The following is a 25609-nucleotide window of genomic DNA, read 5'->3' on the forward strand; positions in this document are numbered from 1 at the left end:
AATAGGAAGCAGGGGAGAGAAGGGGAAGAGACTGGCAGGACAGGAAGATAAACACAGGACAAGGGACAGGGAAACATTCTCAAGTGATACAGGAGAAGAAACCGCAAGAACTGGAAAAAAGAAACAGGGAGCCAGGTAGAGAGAAAAATTTTTAAAAGCAACAGCATACAAGAAGCATAGGCAAGAACTAACAAACAGGCACAGGGAGATGTAGACAGAGGAAGATGTAGAAAAAAAATGTAAGAAGTGACAGAGTACAGGACAGAGAAGGAAGAGTTAAGAACTAGAGACAGGGAGATGGATAGAAGGAAACATAGAAAGAAAATTTTGAAAGCAACAGAGTACAAGAATCAAAAAGTAGGTACATGAAGCTGCATAGAGGGAGACGTTAAGAATGAAATTTGAAAAGCAACAGGGTACAAGAAACACAGGCAAGAAATTAAAATAAGGTCAGGGAGACAAAGAGAGGGAAAAGTAGCAAAAAAATTTTAAAAGCAACTGGGTTTAAGAAACATGCAAGAATTTAAATAGGGATGGAGAGGTAGGAAGTTTCAAAAGTGATGACATACAAGAAACATAGGCAAGATTTAAAAAACAGGGACGGGGAGCCTGATAGAAGGAAACTGTGGTGGGTTGACCTTGCCTGGCTGATGAGTGTCCACCAAGCCACTCTATCATTCCTCCTCCTCAACAAGACAGGAGGGTAGAAAATACAACAAAAAAAGCTTGTGGGTCAAGATAAGGACAAAGAGATCACTCACCAATTACTGTCACAGGCAAAACAGACTCAACTTGGGGAAAATAATTCGTCAGTCAAAATCAGAGTACAATAATGAGAAATATGAACAAATCTGAAAAACACCTTCCCCCCACCCCTCTCTTTCCTTCCTGGGCTCATTTTCACTCCTGACTTCTCTACCTCCTCCTACCGAGCAGCACAGGGAGAGAGGGAGCGGGGGGTTGCAGTCATTCATCACAAGTTGTCTCTGCTGCTCCTTCCTTCTTCATGTTCTTCTTCTGTTCCAGTGTGGTGTCACTCCCATGGGGCCACAGGGCCTGCCAGAAAACCTGCTCCAGTGTGGGCTCCTCTCCACAGCGTCACAGCCTCCCCTTTGGGTGCATCCGCCTGCTGTGGTGAGGGGTTCCCCATTGGCTGCAGGGTGCATATCTGCTCTGCCATGGACCTCCGTGGGCTGCAGGGGGACGGCCTGTGTCACCATGGTCTTCACTGCAGGCTGCAGGGGAATCTGCTTTAGGACCTGGATCACCTCCTCCTTTTCCTTCTTCACCGACTGTGGTGTCTGCAGGACTGACAGCTTCTGCACAACATTTTTTTAGCCCTTCTTAAATATCACAGAGGTGCTACTAGCGTTGCTGGTTGGCTCAGCTTTGACCAGTAGCAGCTCCATCTTGGAGCTGGAACTGGCTGTGCCCAACATGGGGACAAGTCCTGCTGTCTTCTCACAGAACCCACCCCTGCAGCCCCTGCCCACTCCCCTGCCCCAGCTTGCCACACAAACTCACTACAACAGTGATCGGCTACAGGGCAGAGAGGAGGGATTGAAAAGTAGGAAAAGGGAGACAGAGAAAGATGCGGCGGGGGGGAGGGGGGTAGCAATGGGCTACAGGACAGAGAGAAGGAACTGATAAAAAGGGAGAGGATACCAGACAGAGAGATGGAGAAAAACAAATACTAGTGATGAGCCATAGGGCAGAAAAAAGAATTAAAAAGGGGGACAGTGAGGTAGATGAGAGAGACTGAGAAATATCAAAACCACTGATGATCTAAAGGGGAGAGAGAGAGAAAATAAAGAATAGGGACAGGGAACCAGATAGAGAGAGAATAATAAAGACAACAATGGGCTATGGAACAGTGAGGGAAGAAGTTAAAACATAGGGACAGGGACCTGGAACAAGAGAATCTAAGAAAGTAAAAGGGTATCCAGAATACAGAACAGAGAAAGGAATTTAAACCACAGCTCTCGCTCTTGGAGCTGCCAGGAGACCTTGCCAGTTCAGATGCTTCTTTCTCCTTCTCTCCTCCCTTCCTCTTCTGTAACTCCAGTCGCTTGGCTGTCCTCCACATAAAGGAACACGCGAGCGCCTCTCAGCTCTTACGAGATGAGGCCTCCTAGACACGTAGCCTCGCTCGCTCACTACGTGGCCGTACCATGCTGCTGGTCATGCACACAGACCCTGGCGGTCTGACCTGCTGGGGACTATGAGGAGGGATCCTCCCACACCCAGAGAGGCAGGCTCTCTCTTACCTGCAGCGGGAGACAGCTGCCAGCCAGATGGCCTTCTGTTTCTTCTTCTCTACCTTTCTGTGGCCTCTCCAGCTTCAGCAGCTCCCATCCACAGCCAGCAAGCGCTCCGCCTGTCCCTCTGTGCTCCCGCGCCACGAGGAGAGGGAGGCCAGGCAGAGACAGCCCACGCGAGCCTGAGGCTGCTGCAGGCATCCCCGGGGACGAACGGACAACCGCACTCACAGCGTGGCCTCTGGGAGAGGGAAAGAGGCAGCAGTGATCGTTATTACCGTAGCTCGACCCTGGCCGGAGCCCCTCCTTCCGCAGGGGCTTCCGCAGACACCGCTCGTTCCCAGTGCCGCTGCTAATGGCACCCACGTTCAGGGAGACTCGAGAACATCGGAGGGCCAGCTTGCTGCCCTCACGACAGGGCTCCGGGGCTGCCTATGGCTACAGCACAGGCTTCAGGGGAGGGGCTGGAGCTGGGGGCAGCCGCACGGGCCAAGCGGGGCCAGGGGAAGGCGCCGGGGGAGCTCCGGCGACTCGGGGAGGCGCCCGCTGGCCGCGCCTGGGGGGTGCCCGCCTCCGTCCCCTCTTCCCTTCTATCGGCTCTCGGGGAACTGCCCGGCACTGCCCTGGCCCGGCTCGCCTCCGGCGGACCGGGAGCCTGCCGCGGCGGCCGCTTCGCAGCTTCCTGTCCCACCGGCCCCGGGCGGCCGGCAGGCAGGAGGCACCCCCCCGCCACTGCCACCGCCCCGGCCCCCGCCGGAGGGGATCGCTCGCCTCACCCGCGGTCTCAGCGATTGCCCGCCGCCGCCACGCTGCTCCCGGACACCGCGCATGCGCCGGAGGGGCCGGAGCTGACGAGCGAAGGCCAGGCTGCCCCACGCGCAGGACGGCGCATGCGCCTGGGAGGCGCGTCCGCACGGCTGGTCGGGAAGCCCGCGGAAAACCACGCGAAACCGGCAACGCTCCTGAGTCTGACCTGGTCGGACTCCAGGGGCCGCGGCGGCAGCGAGGACTACGCCGCGCCCGAGAGCCGCGCTACTACCCGGCCGCCGAGTCCGCGAAAACTACAGCTCCCGGCATGCCCCGGGAGGCAGCCTGCCCTGCTGCCTGACCCCGAGGGGAAGCCGCTTCCGTTTCCGCCCACCCCCACGCCGGCGCAGCCGCAGTTCCCGCCGAGCCCCCAGCGCCGGTCCGGGCGGCTCCAGCCCGCTCCCGCCGCCGCCGCCCCGGCGCGGCCCCCCCCCGCCCGGCTCCAGCTTCGGGCAGCGCCCGCCGCCGCCGCCCCGGCACGGCGCGGCCCCCCCCCGCCCGGCTCCAGCTTCGGGCAGCGCCCGCCGCCGCCGCCCCGGCACGGCGCGGCCCCCCCCCGCCCGGCTCCAGCTTCGGGCAGCGCCCGCCGCCGCCGCCCCGGCACGGCGCGGCCCCCCCCCCCCGCCCGGCTCCAGCTTCGGGCAGCGCCCGCTGCCGCCGCCCCGGCACGGCGCGGCCCCCCCCCGCCCGGCTCCAGCTTCGGGCAGCGCCCGCCGCCGCCGCCCCGGCACGGCGCAGCCCCGCTGCCGCTCCGTGCGTGCGATACGGACCCCACCGTCCTCCTCGGGGCTTTCCCCGGAGCCCGCCGGGCGACTGCGCAGCCCCGCCACGGGGCCCGGTGAGCACCCCCCCCCCACGCGCACGTGCTCCCAACCGCCCTGTGAGCCGCCCCCCCCCCCCGCACGCACGTGCTCCCAGCCCCCCTGTGAGCCCCCAGCTCCCCCCCCCGCCCCCGGCCTTCGGCACTGGCGGCCCCCACCTCCCCCGGGCCACCCCCGCCTCCGACGTTCGCGGTCCGAGGGGCACCCAGCCCCGCTCACCTTCTCCCGAGGGGCAGCTGCAGCCCGCCACTGCTCCGCTCCTGCCTCGGCTCCCACCGGCCCCGCCCCGGCCCCTCCCCCGGCAGCCCCCCCTTTCCAGGGAGGGGCCGGCCCCAGCAGCCTCACTGCCCGCACCTGCGGCTCCTCCAGCCCCGGCCCGCAGCTGAGGGACCGAAACCCCGAACAAAACTCCTCAACACCCATGGGAAGTTAAGCAGCAGGCACTTCCTTGATTGAATGAAAGGTGGCAAGAGTCACCTCATTTGGAAGAGGTGTTAACTGGGGTCAAAATACAGATTTGAATACCCATCTTATTTTAGTTCTAAGACTTGGTGATTGCCAGGTATCATCTTTTCCATTTACCCAGGTCCACCAGCGAGGCCACAAGGGAGATTTCTTCCAGAGAGAGGAGAGAGTTATTAAGTCTAAAGTCCACGATTTGCCTTTCTCCTTCATGAAAAGGTGAGTGGATCATATATCATCACTAGTCACCCAAACAGTTAACCCTGAACTTTTCACCTGTCCTTTAATACAGTCAACTCCAAGCTAAATGTTTTCCGTCATTAAGAGGGGACTAAAGATCATGTAAAATATTATTATACTTTCTACAAACACATCCCCATCTGAGAGCTTTAGCTACTAGAGAAAGTCTTTGGAGTTTGGGGTCAGAGGAGCTGCAAGTATAAACCTTCATTCAGCTCTGTTTAGGATGTGTGATTTTTCTCTGGTTGTCTAAAGCAGTCTAAATTTCCATAGATGGTCCTGACTCTGGGTGGCTCTAACAAGGATCCTGGAACTCCAGGAAATTCTAAACAGCGTTTTATATTTTAAATATGATCCCAGGTTCCTTCCTGCACTTGACTCTACGGTTTTGGCAACTGACAGCCCCAAGGGGTGCCTGTATAAGTTTCTCCCGAAGGGCGAGTAAATTAATTCTTTTGTCCATGAGGTGGATGGTTTGGTAATGTTATAATTCGCAACGCTCTAATTCCTTCTTTCAAATTTAAAAAAAAAATAATTGCCTTTTAAATCCATCCCATTTAATTTGCTAAAATGATTCTCATTGTTCTGCATCTTTTCTCAAGTTTTGGTTAAATTCAATGTCAGGATTCTCCACGGAACTAGATTTTCATCTGACTTTGGAATCGGAAGGCAGCCTGTTACTGAGGTTCAATTTTGTGTCTTTACAAAACTTTGAATCAGTTACAAAACTAGATTTTGGTATTTTTAAACCAAATTACAAAAACGGTTAATATCAAGATTAACACAGCTCAAACAATAATTGTTTCATTTTGTTTATCTCATGTTTGGAACCCCTCAAAATACATACACCCTCTAAACACACAAAAAGATTATTGCCCTCGACAATATTCCTGATAGCAACCCCAACAGTATAAACTTTACACAACTGTTTTCCCAAATCGATAACGTGAAACTTACTTATAGATTTTCAGTTTTAAAGGGCCAGTTTCTTTAGACTTCCAGTTTCTTGTTGGTGCTTTCTTTATTCTTGAATAATGAAGCCAAGGTTCTTCTCCCAGACCTTTACTGCTCTAAGGGTTGTTAAAGTGACTCGATACGGTCCTTTCCACTTCTCAGTGATTTTACATACATTCAGTCTCCCGGTCGGAAGGGATGCGCTGCTACGTCCAATTCTAAGGGTCCAGCTGTGGAGACATACTGATAAAGTTCTTGAAAAGAATTGCTTAAAGAAATCATAACACCTTTTAAAAACATACCTCCAAAGGCACTCAAGATACTCAGAACATAGGACTCTCGATATGGTCTTTCATACAACATTTCATAATGACTTCAATTTTCTTTCTCTTCTGGCTATACTTATATTCTTAATAGAGCCATGGGTAATGCTTTAACCCATGTGAGGAGTGAGGTTTCCTGACAAATTTTACTCGACTGTTGCTTAAGGGTATAGTTCATTCTCTCTCTCTCTTTTTTTTTTTTTTTTTTTCCCCTCCACTTGCTTGTGGTCTATGTGGGGTGTGATAGTCTCAATCTATAGATAATACTTTGCTCAACTTGTCTCATAATCTTTGCTATAAATTGAGGGCCATTGTCAGATGACATTCTTACAGGCACCCCACATTTTGGTATTATCTCTTTGAGCAAGACTTTGACTACTTCCCTTGCTTTCTCGGTGCGACGAGGGAAAGCCTCGGGCCACCCAGTAAAGATATCAACTAAAACTAGGATAGATCCTTCTTTTCAAGGCAATTCTATAAAATCAGTTTGCTAATATTCTCCTAAAAAAATTTCCTTATTTAATAATCCCAAAGATGATCGTATTACTGATTCGGGGATAATTTTATATATAAATTTCACATCCGCTTCTAATTGTTTAAACAATCTTTGTCATATTTCACTTTCTGTTGCCCAGTATACTTTGTGATGTTCAGCTCGGGCAACTTCTCTTATTATTGTGGGTGGGACTATTATTTGACCTGTCGGTGTTACAGCCTATCCTGTTTCATTTTGTTAGCCTGCAGTCTAATAATTAATTCTTCATCTTTTTCATTATACTTTGGAGTTTCTTTAGGCAACTTTATACTTTTCTCTGGAACTAGTGCTAGGATGCCTTTTTTCTGCAGCCTCTTTAGCAGCTTTATCAGCCAGTCGGTTACCTGCGTTCGGACCGGTCTTACCTAACTGATGTGCTTTACAGTGCATTATCGTGACTGCTGTTGGTTTTTGAATGGTTTCTAACAATTCCAGTATTTGTTCTGCGTGCTGAATGGTGGTTCCTTGTGCAGGTAACAGTCCTCTTTCTCTCCGCATCGCTCCGTGCGCACGTACTACTCCAAAAGCATGCTTTGAGTCTGTCCAAGCGTTGACTCGCTTTCCTTGACTTAGTTCCAGAGCTCGAATAAGAGCTATCAATTCAGCCTTTTGCGCAGATATCGTCGAAGGCAAAGTTGGCAACGCAATTACCTCCTCAGTAGTTATTATCTATCTTGATAAACGTTTTCCTTCACAGATGGAACCGCTTCCGTCGGCATATAGTTCCCAATCCGTTTCTTCTAGCGGCACATCTCAGAGATCCAGTCAGCTGGAGTAAACTCTTTCGATTGTCTGCAAGCAGTCACGTTCCAGTTCTCCTCCTTTAACTTGAGCGGTTGTTGAAAACGCAACAGGGCTAACGGTGGTAGTAGTATTTAGGTAAACATCATCTTGTTCCAGCAACACCACTTGGTATTTCAGCATCCTGCTAGGGGATACCCAATGTCCCCCTTTCTGTTTTAGCACAACAGTTATCATATGGGAAACGTACAGTAATCCTTTGTCCTCAGGTTAAACTTACGAGCTTCCTGGATCAGTAGCACAGTTGCAGCGACGGCTCTCGGACGACCAGAGCATCCCAGACTCACATTATCTAATCGCTTCGAGAAGTAGGCCACAGCTCGCCCACTTGGCCCTAAATATTGGGCCAGGATACCCAGAGCTATACCTCTTCTTTCACGAGCAAAAAGTTCAAGTGTCTTTGTGAGATCTGGCAGGCCTAGGGCTGGCACCCCTATTACAGCCTGTTTCAATTCTTGGAAAGTAGCTTTCTCGGCATCGGTCCAATCCGTTGTTTGAGGTTTTGAGCTGCTCCTATAAAGGTCGGGCCAGCAAGCCACAATTTATCATCTACAGGTGACACCACTCGACCATTCCCGGAAATGCTCGTCATTAATTTTTTTAGTCTTAGGTTCGGGGAGACGACAAATTGCCTCTTTTCTCTCAGTTCCCAATTGTCTCTGTCCTTTTAGGATTTTAAAACTCATTTACATAAGTTTCTTCTTTCTGGGTTATTTGGGTTTTTTCTTTTGACACTCGATATCCACCGATTCCCCAAAAGTTCAACAAGTTAATAGTTAGCTTTGTACATTGTTCTTCCGTCTCGGCTACAATTAACATATCATCCATATATCTCAGCAAGATTTCTTGATTATTTTCTTTCTTCCAAATCTCTAATTCTTGTGCCAATTGATTTCCAAAAATGGTAAGACTATTCTTAAAGCCTTGAGGCAAGGCTGTCCACGTATATTGTGTTTTTCTCCCAGTCTCAGGATTTTCCCATTCCAAAGCAAAAACCTCTTGACTACCGGGATCCAAGGGAATACAGAAAAAGGCATCTTTTCTGTCTAACGCTATGAACCATTCTTGTTTCTCTGCTAGGGTTGTTAACAAAGTATAAGGATTTGCTACTACCGGATGAATATCTTGTACTATTTGATTTATTGCTCTGAGGAGGTCTTGAACTAATCTATCATCTTTTTCATTAGCCTTTTAACAGGCAAGATCGGGGTGTTATATCTGGATTCACATTCTATTAACAATTTGTATCTTAAAAACATTTGTATTACCATTACTAAGCCTTTCCGACTTTCCAGTTTTAGGGGGTATTGTTTAATTCTTACCGGATTCGATCCTGGCTTTAAATCAACTCTCACAGGTTCTGCTTTTTGGATTTACCAGGAACTTCCCAGTCCAGACGATTGGAATTACAGCATTAGACTTTGACTGGTATAATCTTCTGCTTTCGCTAACCATCCTGTTAACAACAAAGCCACTGCTTCGATACGTTTAGTTTCATTTCTGGAATTGAAGTTTTAATCTCTCCATTTTTTAATTTAACTTCTGCCTCTAAGTTCTCAAATAGATCTCTCCTTAACAGGAGTTTAGGAGAATTTGGCAAACACAAAAGCTGCTGAGTAACCCATTGCTTTCCTAATTTCATTGTTAAAGATTTAAAGAAGGGTCTAGTTTCTCATTCACTTGTTGCACCGACACCACCAATTTCTTCAAAACTTAACTCTCCCTCTAAGGTATTTAAAACTGAAAAGGTGACTCTAGTGTCAATTCAAATTCAATTTTCTGTTCTCCCAGTTTAGCTGTAACCAGAGGTTCTGCTGGGAGACTCCCCTCCCGTCCCCGTCAGATACGTTCACTTAAAAAGAACAAATCTACATATGGCACCTTATTCCATTTACTCTCTCTCCTACAAAACAACAGTAATTGCAATATAGTATTGTAACTCAAAGTTCTGTTCGTTTACCATTTTTCCTGCAGTTCACCCCAACGTGCCAATAAACATCCCAACGGTGATGTTTTTAGTATCTTTTCATCAGCAGTTCCATTTCCTACACTCTTATTCTTAAACAATTTTGCTAATGCCATTATACTTCTATACATTCAAATACCAACTACCAAACAAATGCAAATGACAATTGTCCCAAATAATACACAAAGTCCAACCCAGCAATAGCTTTCGCTTATGACTTACGGGCAGACGCCTAGGCTTCCACTGCAGACGGGGACCCTCCAAGCCCCAACCCTGCGAAGCTTTCGCCACGCCTCACAGGCAGGCTTTCCAAACAAATTCCAAAGCAGCGGCGCCTCACCTTTTTTCCAGGGAACGCTGCGAGGAGCTTTGCGAGTCGAGGGCGACGGTTCTCCCCGAGAATACCTCGGTGCCGGCCGGAGTTCAATCGACACTCGATCTCGTCCAGTCTCACTCGCAAGGTCCCATCTGGGTCGCCAAAACCGTTACCAAAATCCAGAATAAAACTCCTTAACACCAACGTGAAGTTAAGAAGCGGGCACTTTGTTTATCGCAGCGCTGGGGACACGGGGGATCGCTCCTCCAAAGGCGTGCCCCACTTAGTATCAAAATCCACCAGTTTTCACAGACTTTTTCTGTCAGGTCATTGTTACCTAAGCTCCTTCTGTAAAAATGCATACTATGCTCGTTCTTTAATTTAACCTTTATAATGATCGGTCCTTTGATTATATAACCTTATCAATAGTCTTATTTAAAAACAATCATTGGTCAGTTACACTTAGCTCTGCTGACTGGCATCTTCGATCCTCAAATCGAGATGGGAAGGGTAAGGGGGTTTCCAAGCAGCAAACTGGTGTCCACGACAGTTTCCTTGGTTTCCTGAAACAGAATGTAGAAAAACCAGTAACCTCCTGGTGAGGTTTCTAGGGTTAGCTCTTTCAAACTTTAACAATATTAAGGTTCCTAGAGTCACGCGTAACACAGTTCCTAAAGTTTCTACGGCTACGTTTCGAACTTAACAATCCTATACGTTATGCTTCGCAATTTTACTTCTTAATCAAACCTAACTCTTCTAAGTGATTAAATTTTGATTTCTTTACCAGAATATTTGCAACAGCCAGAGCCCAGCAGGAACAGGGGATCATGGCCCGACCCCCCCAGCGCCTCACCTCCTCCTCCCCTGGGCTCCCTCACGGCCCCTCGCCCCGTGCAAAGGGAGCGCCAGAGGGCTTTGTGCCAGAGGGGCAGCTCTGTTCAGTAGGGAACACCGTGTCCCAGCGCACCAGATGCCAGCGGCCCACCTGCAAGCAAGCGCTACCCTGGCGACCCTGGGGCTCAGTTGGGGTGGGCGCACTTTTCCTCACCTCTGTGCTGTCAGAACTCTGCTCTCCTAATCCTGCACGCACGCAAGGCTTCTTGTGCGGGGCTCAACTCTTATCAAAGAGATGCTGCACGGTGTTCCTTACCGCCCCGCCCCCTGGCGTGCAAAGCAATTAGACGCGAAGCAGGGAAAGCAAAGAGGCCTGCCGGGATATTAGTAGTCCTCAGCAGATGACTGCAGAGCCCTCAAAGTTCCATCTTTGCTCCCTACAGGAGCGTGGCGCCGCACTCCTTGCCGCTCCTGCCAGCAAGCATCACAATTGCCCTTTGCTGCCTGCAACACGCAGTACCTGCACGGCCCCAGTACTGCCGCTTACAGAGCGAGAGGCGCTCGCTATAAAGCGGCAATGAAGAACAAGGACGGCCCGTCAAGATGGCAGGATGAACATAGAGAGCCTCCAGCATTAGCCAGGCAGGGCTTGCAACTCACCTTGTGTCGTGGTTTAACGCCAGCCAGCAACAAAGCCCCACGCGACCGCTCACTCGCTCCCCCGCCCCCAGTGGGACAGGGAGACAATCGGAAGGGCGAAAGTGAGAAAACTCGTGGCTTGCAACAAAAACAGTTTAATCATTTAAAAGAAACAACAACAACTTGTAAGGAAAAGAAGAAGAAAAAATGACAGAGAATGGGGTGCAGGCAGCATGCCAGGGGTCTGGAGCCTGACGGATGATGGGGGGGGGGGGATGTGGAATATGGAGGAGGGAAACGAAGCGGGGGTGGGGGGGGGGGGCAGGAGATAGGAGAGCAGGGAATGCAGGGGGAAACAACTCGCATGGGTTAAAAACTCGCATGGGTGAAGGGGGTGGGCTGGAGCAGCAGGGGGCATATATGGGGGAGAAACACACGCCAGGGAGAGGGTAGGTGAGGGTACAGAGGTGCATGGGGGGGCACGGGTAGGGATGACCTACCCCAGGGAGTCCACCCAGGGTGATCCACAGCAGGTAACTCACCTGGGATAACCCGCAACAGAGCATCCACACCAGATCATCCACACTGGGAGGACCCCCAGCAACACCCCTCAAACTGCCTGTGCTTCACCCCCAATCTTCCCCAAACTGGGGAGTTTTTTGCTTTTTCAAAATACTCAGTTTGGGGTGTGTTTCAGTGCTTTTCCACAACATAAAAAGGTGTGATCTTTTGGGTGTGGTTTGTGCATGAAAATGGGGTGGGTTTTTTGCTTTCCAGCTGCACCAATCCAGGCGGATTTGGCTTTCCCAGGAGTCCCAGATTTGTTTGTTTTTTTCCTTTGCAGACCTAGAATCAGGGGGTTTGGGGTTGTCCTGGCTTCAGCTGGAATAAAGTTCATTTTCTTCTGAGTAGCTGGTACAGGGCCATTTTAGATTTAGGATGAGAATAATGTTGACAACACCCCGATGCTGTAGTTGTTGCTAAGCAGTGTTTATACTAAGTCAAGGACCTTCCAGCTTCTCATACCGCCCTGCCAGCAGAGGCTGGGGGTGCACAAGAAGAGTCGCTGAGCTAAAGGAGGATTCCAGGTAAACAGGTCAGCTCGAAATACACCACCTCCTTTAAAAGTTAAGAGCGATTTGAACACTTAAGATCAGCATTTAGGCTAATCGATACCATTTTGAACACCTTCTTAGCATACAAGTAAACGCTCTCGCCGGTGTTGGAAAACGTCTCCTCCCTTCCTTACAGCACTGCTGCAGGGAGATAACCCTGGGAGGCTGCGGGATGAGGTCGTACACAATCAGAATCTACGCTTACGGATCCGCCACAACAGCTACAGCCCTTGCGCTGCTGCTGCTGCTGCTTTGCATCTTGCTCGTTTGGTGAATAAAGCTGAAAGCAAAGTGGAAAACTTCAAAGAGCAAAATGAAAAATAAAGAATAAATCTCAATCATTCACTTTACACTAAAAAGGCGTGCCCATGTTTATATACGTCCAATAAAAATACTTATACTATAAAAGTATTTGATTTTCCTTTTCCATTACCTTAACTTGCACAGCTCTGAATTCATACCATTAAATTATCTCTCTCCAAAGTACACAGTTATAATGGGACTAGGGGTTTTTGTGCGTGTTACAGAACGCGGAGGGACACCTGGCCAGCTGAGCTGCCCAAGAGAGGTGCTACTGAACTGCCAGGGAAACGCACCATTGAAAGCCAGACAGAAAGAAAGTACTTCAGAGCACTCCGTCAAAACATCAGGAAAAAAACCCCATAACATTCAATTGCTTCTCTTTTTAAACGTTTAGAAAAATACCTAACTGCTTACATACACCTAACAAATCAAATACTACAGCTATTTGGCAGTTAGTTTAAACAATGCAAGTCAATTTGTAAAATCCCCAGTGCTGCAATACCTCAGACTACTAAAAAGGACTGGCAGGTTTCATAATGCTTTTGGCAGTACTGAAGCATGCAGAGCAACGCGTTTTCACGTTATCTCGACTGTTACAACTGAGAAACCAAAGACCAGTGATGCCATCAACTTTAGGAAGATGGGCTGTGCTTGGGTCTTTGGAAGGAAATTGACTTTTTTTTTTTTCCTCTTTTTTAAAAGAGAATGAAAAGTCTCGTTACTGATGACTTCTACTGTCAAGTCGATCACCTCTGAAGATCCACTCTGATGGGAAGTTCCTAAAACAAAATTTCTTTGAGAGAGAAAGACTTCCATTTTGGAAAATCTCTTTCCAACTGAAGTCAAAATTACACACTGTAGGTTAAAGGACAAAATACATTACTGAATGTATTCAGTATACTGAATATATTACTGAAGCAGTAACTCATCAAAAACACCTCAGGACTCACTGTCACTAGTTACAAGGCTGCTAATGCTTCCTGGGAAAGCCTGGAAAACACACAGATGCGACGCCCATTTGCCCTGTTTTGTCCACGTCTCTTCTTTGACCTTGATTGCTTTTAGTACAGATGCTAATTATCTCCGTAACGTTTTTGAGTACTACTAGAAGATATTAAAAAAAAACAAAAAACCCTCATTGACTGTAAAAGCATAAAGCTGTTATCATGAAAACAAAGTCTGTTTCTTCTGAACAGCTGAACTCTTACGAACAATTTCTTCCCTCTTTTAGGACAAAATTAGTTTCACAGTATCATTTACTAGCAAGCACACAGCAACAGAAGATTATGCTTTCAGGAAGAGAAAATAAACTGAGGGAAGTAAACTTTGTATAGGTGTAACATGCTCCAGAACAGAACTTATTTTTAGTATTTCTGTTAAAATATTTCATGTAAAAAAAGTAGGAGAGTTGGCACACTCTCAACGTTAAAGTCCGTACCGCAAGTACCTTTGGAAAAACGCAGACACACATCGTAGGCGTACCTTGTACTTGCAGGCCACTATGGAATCTTTCCACCTGTCTCGTACCGTCACGGCAGAAGAAAGGGCAACCACGGCGAAACGGTGCCAGCTGACATCCAGCTGAGAGAAGAAAAAAAAAAAACATTAGCACAAAGCTGGGGAGGAATCCAAAGCTGCCCTTTTTTTTTTTTTGTGAAGGTTTGTGAAGACAGTACGACTGAGCGGATGAAAAACTATTTTTGCGTCATCTTCGGTACAGTTGTTGACACAGGCCACTAGAGCTTTTGCATTTTTCAGACAACCGTGCCTTTTTTTTTTTCCCTTTCTTTTTTGACTCATCGGCAACTTCACTTTCACTAGAACTCACTTTCCTAGATACACACAGGTGACACACATAGAGACCTACCTACATTTTCTCAAGCCTTAGTATAGCTGAGGCTTCATCACCCTATACGTCCCAAGTTGAGTATTTTTGCTAAAGAGCACAGCAACACATCTGTCCTTGTGAACTGCCTTGTTGCAAAAAAGGAATCACTTTTTCCAGGCCGTTGCTCCAAACGGGCAAGATCTTTTAAAACCGCAGCTGTGCCACCAAACCCGCTCAGGGTCCCTCCTAGCTTTTGACCGCCCTGAGATTTAACAGGCACACGCTCCATTCCATCTTCCAACAGCAAAAATACGTTAATGCTCTCGGACCCAGAGTGCAACCCTACAGATGTCCACGCACACACCCTGCCGTTTTGATGAGGAGCCACCGAGCATCCCTGCGAGCACAGCTGCACGCGCCAGATCGGTTTCCCCTCCGCCACGAGTTACCGGTTTCGGTGAACGTAGTTTCTGACGCTTTAAACCGAAAACCGTATCTCGACGCTTCGCCACAGTAGAAACAACCCATCGCCAGAATGCTACAAAAACGCAGTAACACCAATTGCAAACCCACAGCAGCAACAGCTCCAGAAATATTTAGACCAGGAACAAGGGAGAAAAACAAAACAGCTTCATCTCACGCACAGGGGAGCGGCAGGCAGAGAAAAGGGTCAGCATTCTGAGCCCCTTACAGAAAACGGGCATTCTCCTTCCATTCCTCAGCCCGTCCGTGAAGGTCTAAATACCGCAACACTACTACGGCAACGTCGAGAGTAGGGAACAGCAGCCCTGCCGCTGGACTTGCCATTGACCCATGCTATTTACGTAGCAGGACGCGTACGCAGACGGACACCCTAACCTAACCCTAACCGCTAACCCTAACCCCTAATGCTAACCCCCAACGGCCCTAATGCTGTGACTAGCCATAACCCTAAGCACCTAACCCTAAGCCTAATGGTATGGCTAACCCTAAGCCCCTAAGCCTAAGCCTAATGGTGTGGGTAACACGACACGGTAACCCTAAGCCTATCAGTCTTTTCCACATTCCTCACTGCCATTATGTCCGTTGCTGCACATCCAGAAGTTTTCCTCCCCAAGGTTATGTTACCTTCACAATCCCTGTTCTCAAGTAGAAAACGAGTTCGCTCTGCTTCTCTTCACAGATTGTTCACTTCCACACCTAGGCACAAAAACAAAAATTGAAAAATGTCATTACATCACAAACTACAAAGAGCACCCAAATATTTTACAAACACACCAAGGAAAAATACGGTTACACTCACACTTCACAACCCTGGCCTACTCCATGCTGGCCATCTAGTCCAACTCCCCCCACCCTTCACCCGCAAAATCCTCAACTATCTTCCAAAGACCATCCGCTGACCAACATAATTCCCTGCGCTAATTGGCAATTACCATGTTCCAGGGGAGCGCCATGCCCGGGAGCCTTGAAAAAAATCCTCCTGCCTGCCAAAACCCCGGCCCGAGCCTGACCCCCATCCGAACATTGGCAATGAACATCGCCTCACAGAGCGGCCAGGACTGCAGAAAAAAAAAAAACAAACCAAACCTGACTGGGGGGGGGGGGGGGGGGGGGAAATCCCCCAGCTAGGGTAGTTTTTTTTTTTCTAATTTTTTTTTTTTCAATTCTAATTCCCTAGAAAACATCTCACCTGTACAACCTGAAAGGAAAAAAACATTAAAAAGTCAAAACACATAACCCTACAAGGTTACACACATTCACAACACACTACCCATTGACATCGCATGCACACCGGCCCTCGCTCTCAACTCATCCATCCAACAGCCTGCCACCCTCAAGGGGCCATTGCCCTGTGTCTGCAGCACCAGGGGTCTCAAAAATCACCCTGCCTGCCAAAACCCCAGCCTGAGCCAGACCCCCATATGAACACTGGCCATGAACATCACCTCACAGAGCGGCCAGGACTGGGGGGGCGGGGGGGGGAAATCCCCTGGTTGGGGATTTTTTATTCTAATTGTATTTTATTTTTTCCTAATTGCCTAACAAACATCTCTACATCCACCCTGCAAGAGACCACTGAAAAGCTAAACCACGTAACCCCACAAAGTTACGCACATTCACAACACACCACTCATTCAGATCACGCGCATACTAGCCCTCACTCTCAACTAACCCATCCCACAGCCAAAGGGTGTCAAGGGGCCATCGCCCCTTACTTGCAGCACCCGGGGCCTCAAAAATCACCCTGCCTGCAAACCCCCCGGCCCCAGCCCAACCTCCTTCCAAGCTCCCCACAAACTACCCTTCCGTTACAGCAACGCTTCAACACACACCATCTGCACCATACACAGATTTTCAACCAGATACTTAGCTTCCATAGTGGCACTTGTCACAGTCCAACCTCCGTAGCAGCCACATCGCCTAAACACAAGGTTCCTTCAAACGCCTCGTGGCCCGTGATCACCTGCCAAACCAACACACAAAACTCTTGAATATGCACTTCACCCTCGACATAAAAAGAAATCCTCCACAGCTCCAAACACCTGCTTCTCACCGATTCCAAAAACAAAAACCTCAATGCCTTAACCATTTCTAGAAGCTTACCACAAAGTGTCCACATAAACAATATTAACACCCACGCCCAATTACTGCCTTACTATATTCTACCTCACAATCTACTTGCAATCCACTCCCCTACTGGCACGCAATGTCTCAAAAATCTTTTAACCCTCAACGCTAGCAATCTAGACATATCAACATTTCACCCATAGACTCTTATCGCTGTTCCACCTACCCCTGACTCTACAGCCCCGGGCAGAGCAGCTCCAAGCCAAGTGCACCCATGCACAGACCAACACAACACAGAACACTACAGACAAGGCGATTCAAAAAGAGAGAGAAAACTCTCAGCAAGAAGAATGACCCCCAGGCGGGAGGTGCCATCCAGCAAATTGACCTACAGCGCCCAAAAACACGAAGCGAGGAGGCTCTACAACAGCCCCAAAGAAGAAGAAGCAAAAGTAACGGCCCGTTACAAGATGGTACTGTCAAAACCAAGATGATGGATGCACAAGAAGCCTGTCGTCAAGACCTAGGAACATCAAGGTGCAGGGAAGAGCTCCCAGTCCAAGACAACACACGGCTAGAGAGCAGAGCTGCCAAAGCAGCCCAGAAGAGCGCCGCAAAAGAGGACGAGCGGGAACCTTCCAACACCAATCCACGCTTTAGAGCTCTGAGCGCAAGAAAAGAAGCACCCGACTGGCACAGTGCCGACGAGTAAGGGCATTCAAGACCCTAGGGACGGTGCCCAAAGCACAAGCCACGCTCCCTGAGCGCAATGACTGATAATGGCATTGAGGTCCGAGGAAGGTCTAAGCACAGAAGACAGACTACACAAACTACACACCACCACAGACACAGGCTGGAACTGCCCTGCCTGGCACACGCTGGTCTCGGGCTGAAAAGCAACCCAATCCCTTCATCTGCCCAAACAGGACTGCTCCTGGACAGCCCTGCCCTCCGACTCTCACTTTAAAACCCCTCCTGGCAATTCCCAGCTTTGTCCCTCCCTCCCAGCCTCTCCCCAGCCCGGGGCCCTCAACTTAGCTTTCAGAGGCCCAACAATACGAATCCATCCTCCGCAAAAGTCACGTGGGCCAACTGGGACGATCTGGCAGTCGCCAGGTTCCTCTTCATCATCTGCAGTGAAGACAAAAAAAAGGCAACAAAATCAGAAGAGGCAGTAAGTAACCCATCAGCCAACACCAACTACTTTCCCAACCCCCCACTTAATCACACACACCCCACAGCATTATGCTTACCTGCTCATTCCAGAGTCAGACCCTGCGGCCATCATCACTCATGGTACCTGAGACAGCAAGACACACAAAATTAATATAGCAGTCGTGAGACTCACCAGGCCCATTCTCCTCCTCCGTAATCCACAGCTCACCCTGAACACTCATCCCATTCCAAAGGTGGCCCGCACAGCGCCTGCAAAACAGAAGGTAAACGCTTAACCGAGCAACCACCTAATACTTCGATATTCAACACTGGCTCAGCCCACAACCACCTCACCTTCTCAGGCTGCTCATCGGCCTGTGACTTCACCCCTCCGAGGCTGCGTGCACCACCTGCAAAAAATCAAAGCAGAAGATGCATGCTGAGAGGCCGCCCGAAACCTCAGCCTGCCCAGACCGATTCCCAACTCTCTCTCCTTTACCTTGGCCGCTCAACTACCCTGCTCCGTCATCGAGAGCTTGCCACGTTAAAGCACGTGTACTACCTACAAAAAACAAACAAGGCATGCTTCCAACTTTGCCAACAATGCGACACCTCCAAAGGAACGGTTCCTTTAACCCAGTAGTCACGGCTCACCTTGCCCGAGACACCTCCGGTGCCGACGGCCCGCTTCGCTCCTTGCTTCGCACCTTCCAAATAAAAGAAAAAAAGAACCCCATCAGCTAGTCATAGAGCCACCGGCCGCATCTTCCCTCCGACTCCACTCACAGACCCACCTCCTTACGGCGCTCCGCTCCCCTCCTCCGTCGCTCTGGGGCACGCATCTTGTCTCTCCGCATCTGAAAAAAAACCCATATTGAACGAGTCAGCCTGGATGCAGAGCAAGAGCCTAACAACTCCAGAGATCTTGATTCCATCTAGGAATACCAGTACTCCACCTACAACCAGCCATTTTTAAAAAAACAAAAACCAAAACCAACAAAAAAACCAGGGCCAAACTTTAAGCCCATCACATGCGAGCCTCAACACCTTAGAGGCTCAAATCCACTTCACCACCCCTCAACAGCCTCTGCCACAAGCCTACAATCATTGCCGTAAAGAAATCTCAGCGTTGCTGTCCACACAGCCCACCAATACCTACTCGATCCCAGATGACTGTACAACCCTTGCCTAAACAATTAAGGCAAATCAACATTTCACCCATAGACTCTTATCGCTGTTCCACCTACCCCGACTCTACGGCCCCGGGCAGAGCAGCTCCAAGCCAAACACACCTGTGCACAGATCAACACAAGTTAGAACAGTACAGATGAGGTGATTCACACAGAAGATTCTCGGCAAGAAGAATGACTCCCGGGCGGGAGGTACCGTCCGGCAAGATGACCTACGGGGTCCAAAACACTGAGGCGAGGAGGCTGTACGGCAGACCCCCGAGGAGTCCAACGTAACGGCCTGTTACAAGATGGTACTGTCAAAACCGAGATGACGGATGCGCCAGAAGCCCGTCATCAAGACCTAGGAACGTCAAGATGCGGGGAAGAACTCCCGGTCCGAGAAAACGGACGGCTAGAGAGCGGAGCTGCCAAAGCGGCCCCAAAGAACGCCGCAAAAAGAACCGACTGGAATCTGCCGAGACTGATCCGTGCTTTAGAGCTCCGAACGCAAGAAAAGAAGCGCCCGATTGGCACCGGGCCGATGAGGAAGAGCATTCGAGACCCTAGGGACGGCGCCTAAAGCGCGTGCCGTGCTCCCCCGGCACAAAGCGCGACGAGGACGTTGAGATCTGAGGAAGCTCTAAGCCACGGAGGACAGACTACACAAACCGCGCACCACCACGGACACAGGCTGGAACCGCCCTGCCCGGCACACGCTGGTCTCGTGCTGAAGAGCAACCCGCTCCCTTTGCCTGCGCAAAGGTGACTGCTTTGAGACAGTCCTCTCTCCTGCGCTAACTGTAAAACCCCTCCTGGCAATTCCCAGCTTCGTCCCTTCCTCCCAGCCGCTCCCCAGCCCGGGTCCCTCAACTTATCTTTCAGAGGGCCAAGAACACGAATCCATCCTCCACAAAACCACACGGACTAACCGGGATGTTCCTCAAGGGGACACATTGCTCTTCAACATCTGCAATGAAACAAACAAACAAAAAAAAAAAAAACAACTCAAATCAGAAAGGGGAGTAAGCATCCCGCTGGCCAACGCCAACTACTTCCCCAACTCCCCCCTCCTCACAAGTCCCACCGGGTTCACTTCCCCACTCATTTCAGAGTCAGACCCTGCAGCCGTCGTCACTTGTGGTACCTAAGGTACCAAGAGACACCAACTTAGTGTGGCACTCATGAGAAGTCATCAGCCCCACGCTCCTCCTCACTAATCCACAGCTCACCTCAAACGCTCATCCAATTCAAAGATAGCCCACACAACGCCTCCAGAACAGAAGGCAAATGCTTAACCGAGCAGCCCCATAACACTTAGCTATTCAACACCGACCCGGCCGACGACCGCCTCACCTTCTCAGACCCCTCACCGGCACGCAGCTTTGTAGGAGACCTTATAGCAGACTTCACGGTACGTAAAGGGTGCCTATAAGAAACCTGCAGAGGGGCTTTTTACAAGGGTGTACAGCAATAGGACAAGGCGGTAACGACTTCAGTCCTAAAGAGGGTACGTTTAGTTTAGGCATTAGGAAGACGTTTCTCACTAGGGGTGGCGAGGCACTGGAACGCGTTGCCCAGAGAACCTGCGGATGCTCCCTCCCTGGAAGCATTCAAGGCCAGGTCAGATGGGGCTTTGAGCAACCTGGTCTCACGGAAGGTGTCCCTACCCATTGCGGGGCGGGGGAAGGGGGTGGAACTAGAGGATCTTTATGGTGCCTTCCAACCCAAACCATTCTACGATTCTATGACATCCAAATCCACCTGCAAAACTCTTCTGAGAAGGGCTGGTGAACCCTCCTCCCTTTCCCCAGCAGTCCCAAAACTTTAGAAACCCCTTTTCTTCTCCTCAACTGTCAGGAAAGGAACCCCACTGCTTCCTGACACCTCCTGCCCTCAATTCACACCCCTGAACCCCCTTCAGTGGCTACTCCTCAGGAGCCGCTCTTCTGAGCCACATCCCAGATTCTGGGGGCACCTCCTAACCTACAGCTTCCCAGAGACTCTGAGCTCTGCTACATGCCCACAAAATAAAGTCAAGTCCCAAGGCCTGTAATCTACAAGGGGCCTGCCACAAGCTGCAAAGGTTCTAGGAACAATGTGGCATTCTGCGGGCAACGAGGAAAGGCATCCCAAACCCTGAAGGGCACTGTGCCTCACGGCCCTTCTGCTTGCTTCAGAAATACTAAAACTCCATATACAGATGCATACAAGACACTCACCCTAACCCCTGCTAAACAAGGTCACCATCGGTCCCGTTAAGAGAGATATCAGCAACTTACACAGCATACAGCAGAACGGGTGAAAAAAACAAGGTTCCTTTTTCAATAAAGTTGGGAATTCCAGGAAAACACAATGCATGAAGAATTTAAAAAAAAAAAAAAACAACAAACAATGCATACTATTAAACCATCTTTCTACCCCTGAACACTCAAAACAAAATTACTGACCTGAAGAAAAGAAAGGAAAGGAAAAAAAAAAAGCTGCATACAAGTGTTACTTGCTACCACACATGCTGCTGAACCTTGACTGGTCCTGAAGCTCTTACCTCAGGCAGACACCTCTTCCCAAACAGCTGAGCCAGCTCCAAAGCTGCAAAGGACTCAAGGAAGAGCTAAGCACCAACACCAGAGAAACCCAGGAGCACAATGAGCTCCCTCAGCAGAGGCTGTGGCTCAAATACCCTGAGCCTCCGCCCACCAGCCTTAGTGCAATCACCTGGGAAAGGGGAAGGGCAAACCACCAGAAGTTATAAAGTCAGCTGGAAGAGCAGCAGCATTGTTCTCACCTGCCTTAAATTTACAGCAAATGAGACCCTGAACAGAGAAAGCAACACTTACTGGCAACGACAATACCTGCTCCTGTACTACAGCTACAACTATTGCATCAGCAACGTGACCAGGTAAGGAGTTCAACTTAATTTTTCTGGGGCGTAGACAGAAAAAGATACGTGTGTCTCTAAACAAGGTAGGAAATTAGCTCGTTAAATGCAAAAACAATGTAGTTATTAAAATCACAACAGTCTCCGGCGAGACCAGCAGACGCAATGGTAAGTTGGCAGCTAAGCACTAGATTGAGGTGGACTGGGAGGTTCCCCAGGCCCAGGAGCCCCAGGGAAGAGCAGAGGGACAGCGCAGAGCCAGCAGCTCTCGCGAGAGAGGCTGACGCGGCATGGGCATTGCCAGGGGCAAGCGCGGAAGATTTAAATGGCCCTGAGGAGCACCAGCAACCGGGAACCTGGCAAACAGGGCGTGGTGTGTCAGAAAGGTGTGCCGTGGTGTGGCAGTTTGCGCGGCAGTTTGTGCAGGTAGGGCGCAGCACCCCCCCTTCCCAGCTCGAGAAGGCTTACTGAAGTGGTGGGCATCGGTCTCAGAAGGAAATGGCTACCACCCGATATGGCTACCACTCGGGTGAAAGCTGTTGCTAGGAAAAACGTGGCAACGCGGACAGAGCTCCCACGTAAACGTGTAGCTGTCCAGGTCTCTGGCTGCAGGGAGTGGCTGAGTCTATCACTGAGTCAATGTAGATCAGGGTGTAGGTGAAGCCCTATCCAGGGAGGCACCTAGGCTCAGTCGGGCAGCCCCACGCATTCTCACAGCCTCTGAAAAAAGAAAAAGGAGGGTAATTGTCGTAGGCAACTCCCTTCTGAGGGGGACAGAGGGCCCAATATGCAGTCCTGACCCATCCCACAGGGAAGTCTGCTGCCTCCCTGGGGCCCAGTTGAAAGACATTACCAGGGAACTCCTGGGTCTGGTTCGGACCTCTGATTATTACCCATTGCTGGTTGTGCAGGTTGGCAGCGATGAGATTGCAGGGAGAAATCCAAAAGGGACTTCAGGGCACAGGGGCGATTAGTGGAAGGAGCACAGGTAGTGTTTTCCTCAATCCCTTAGTGGCAGGGAAATATACTGAAAGGAACAGGAAACCACACCTGGTGATTATGTGGCTCAGAGGCTGGTGCTATCGGTGGCGTTTGGGGTTTTTTGGTCTTGGGGAGGTTTACACGGCACCGGGCTTGCTAGCGACAGATGGTATCCAGCTATCTCAAAGGGGTAAAAGAATCCTCGCTCGTGAGATGGCGGGGCTCATAGAGAGGGCTTTAAACGAGGTTTGAAGGGGGTAAGGGATAAGACTAGGTGCGCCAGAGATGAGCCTGGGGGCAGCATGCCGATGTTAGCGGTGGATTCGATAGGCCAGCTCGAATGCATCTATGCCAACGCACGCAGCGTGGGCGATAAACAGGAGGAGCTGGAAGCCATCGTGCAGCAGGATAGATATGACTTAGTCGCCATCATGGAAACACGGTGGGATGACTCCCGTGACCGGAGTGCTGCGAAGGATGGCTATAAGCTCTTCAGAAGGATAGGCAAGGTAGAAGAGGGGGTGGGGTGGCTCTCTATGTTAGGCAGGGTTTGGACTGTACAGAGCTACACGAGTGTGACGACAAGGTGGAGTGCTTATGGGTGAGGATGAGAGGGAAGGCCGATAAGGCAGATATTGTGCTGGGAGTCTGTTATAGACCGCCCGAACGGGTTGAAGAGACGGATGAATCGTTCTACAAGTGGCTGGCAGTAGTCTTAGCAGCATGTGCCCTTGTTCTCGTGGGGGACTTCAACTTTCCAGACGCCTGCGGGAAATATGCCACAGCAGAGAGTAAACAGTCTAGGAGGTTCCTGGAGTGTGTGGAAGATAACTTCCCGACACAGGCGATAGGTGAGCCGGCCAGGGGAGGAGCCTTGCTAGATCTATTGTTTACGAACAGGAAAGGACTGGTGGGAGGTGTGATGGTCGGAGGCCGTCTTGGGCCTAGCGACCGTGAAATGATAGAATTCTCAATTCTTGGTGAGGCAAGGAAGGGGGTTAGCAAAACCACCGCTCTGGACTTCCGGAGGGCAAACTTTGGCCTCTTTGAGGCACTGGTTGAGAGTCCCTTGGGAGACGGTCCTGAAGGGCAAAGGGGTCCAGGAGGGACGGACGTTCTTTAAGAAGGAAATCTTAACAGCTCAGGACCAGGCTATTCCCCCGTGCCGCAAGTCGAATCGCCGAGGCAAACGACCGGCCTGGCTGAATGGGGAGCTTTTGCTAGGAGTCAGGAAAAAAAGGAGAGTTTATCATCTCTGGAAGAAAGGGCAAGCCACCTGGGAGGAGTACAGGGATCTTGTTAGGTCATAGAGAAAGGAAATTAGAAAGACAAAAGCTCAGCTAGAACTAAATCTGTCTGCTGTCGTAAGAGACAACAAAAAATGTTTTTACAAATACGTTAAAAGTAAAAAGAATCCCAAGGAGAATATGTACCCTTTCATGGATGCGGAAGGGAACGTTGCCACCAGAGATGAGGAAAAGGCTGAGGTACTTAATGCCTTCTTTGCCTCAGTCTTTAATAGGGAGACCAGTTATCCTCAGGGTACTCTGCATCCTGGGCTGGAAGGTGAGGATGAAGAGCAGGATATACCCCTCCCCCGCCCTTAATCCAGAAGGAAATAGTTAGTGACCTGCTATGCCATCTGGATGCTCACAACTCTATGGGTCCAGATGGAATCCATCCAAGAGTACTGCAGGAATTGGCAGAGGTGCTTCCCAAGCTGGTCTCCATCATCTATCTGAGATCCTGGTCAACGGGGGAGGTCTCAGAGGACTGGAGGCTTGCCAACGTGATGCCCATGTACGAGAAAGGTTGGAGGGAGGATCCAGGGAACTATGGGCCTGTCAGCCTGACCTCAGTACCGGCAAAGATTATGGAACGGTTTGTCTTGAGAGCGCTCACGTGGCAAGTCCGGGACAAGCAGGGGATTGGGCCCGGTCAGCGTGGGTTTACGAAAGGCAGGTTCTGCTTGACCAACCTGATCTCCTTCTATGACCAGGTGACCTGCCTGGTGGATGAAGGAAAGGCTATGGATGTTACCTACCTTGACTTCAGCAAGGCCTTTGATAGTGTCTCTCATGGCATACTCCTTGAGAAGCTGTCGTCTCCTGGCTTAGACAAGTGTACTCTTTGCCGGGTGAAAAACTGACTGGATGGACGACCCCAGAGGGTTGTGGTGAATGGGGTTAAATCCAGTTGGCGGCGGGTCTCTAGTGGTGTTCCCCAGGGCTCGGTGTTGGGCCCGGTTCTGCTTAACATCTTTATCGACGATTGGGACGAGGAGATCGAGTGCCCCCTCGGCAAGTTTGCAGACGACACCAAGTTGGGACGCAGGGTCGATCTCCCTGAGGGTAGGGAGGCTCTACAGAGATATCTGGACAGGCTGGATGGATGGGCCGAGGCCAACTGTGTGAAGTTCAACGAGGCCAGGTGCCGGGTCCTGCGCTTCGGTCGTGGCGACCCCGTGCAGTGCTGTGGGCTTGGGGAAGAGTGGCTGGAAAGCTGCCCAGCAGAGAAAGACCTGGGGGTGCTGGTTGGCAGCCGGCTGAATATGAGCCAGTAGTGTGCCCAGGAAGGCCAATGGCATCCTGGCCTGTATCAGAAATAGTGTGGCCGGCAGGAGCAGGGAGGTAATTATTCCCCTGTATTCGGCACTGGTGAGGCCACACCT

The 25609-nt window shown here is 50.2% G+C and overlaps 1 long non-coding RNA gene across 2 annotated transcripts; it reads left to right on the forward strand.

Moving 5' to 3' along the window:
* The first annotated feature begins 3764 nt into the window (after window positions 1–3764).
* LOC142028361 (uncharacterized) lies at window positions 3765–12700 on the forward strand. 2 transcript variants are annotated; one of them, XR_012649554.1, is made up of 3 exons: window positions 3765–3903; window positions 4473–4567; window positions 12208–12700. It is a non-coding gene; the product is annotated as an uncharacterized LOC142028361 (long non-coding RNA). The 2 variants fall into 2 exon arrangements; XR_012649555.1 differs by lacking the exon at window positions 12208–12700 and adding an exon at window positions 9519–10043.
* The last annotated feature ends 12909 nt before the right edge of the window (window positions 12701–25609 follow it).

Source organism: Buteo buteo, unplaced genomic scaffold (genome assembly GCF_964188355.1).
Source record: "Buteo buteo unplaced genomic scaffold, bButBut1.hap1.1 HAP1_SCAFFOLD_277, whole genome shotgun sequence".
In the NCBI taxonomy this organism is placed as follows: domain Eukaryota; kingdom Metazoa; phylum Chordata; class Aves; order Accipitriformes; family Accipitridae; genus Buteo; species Buteo buteo.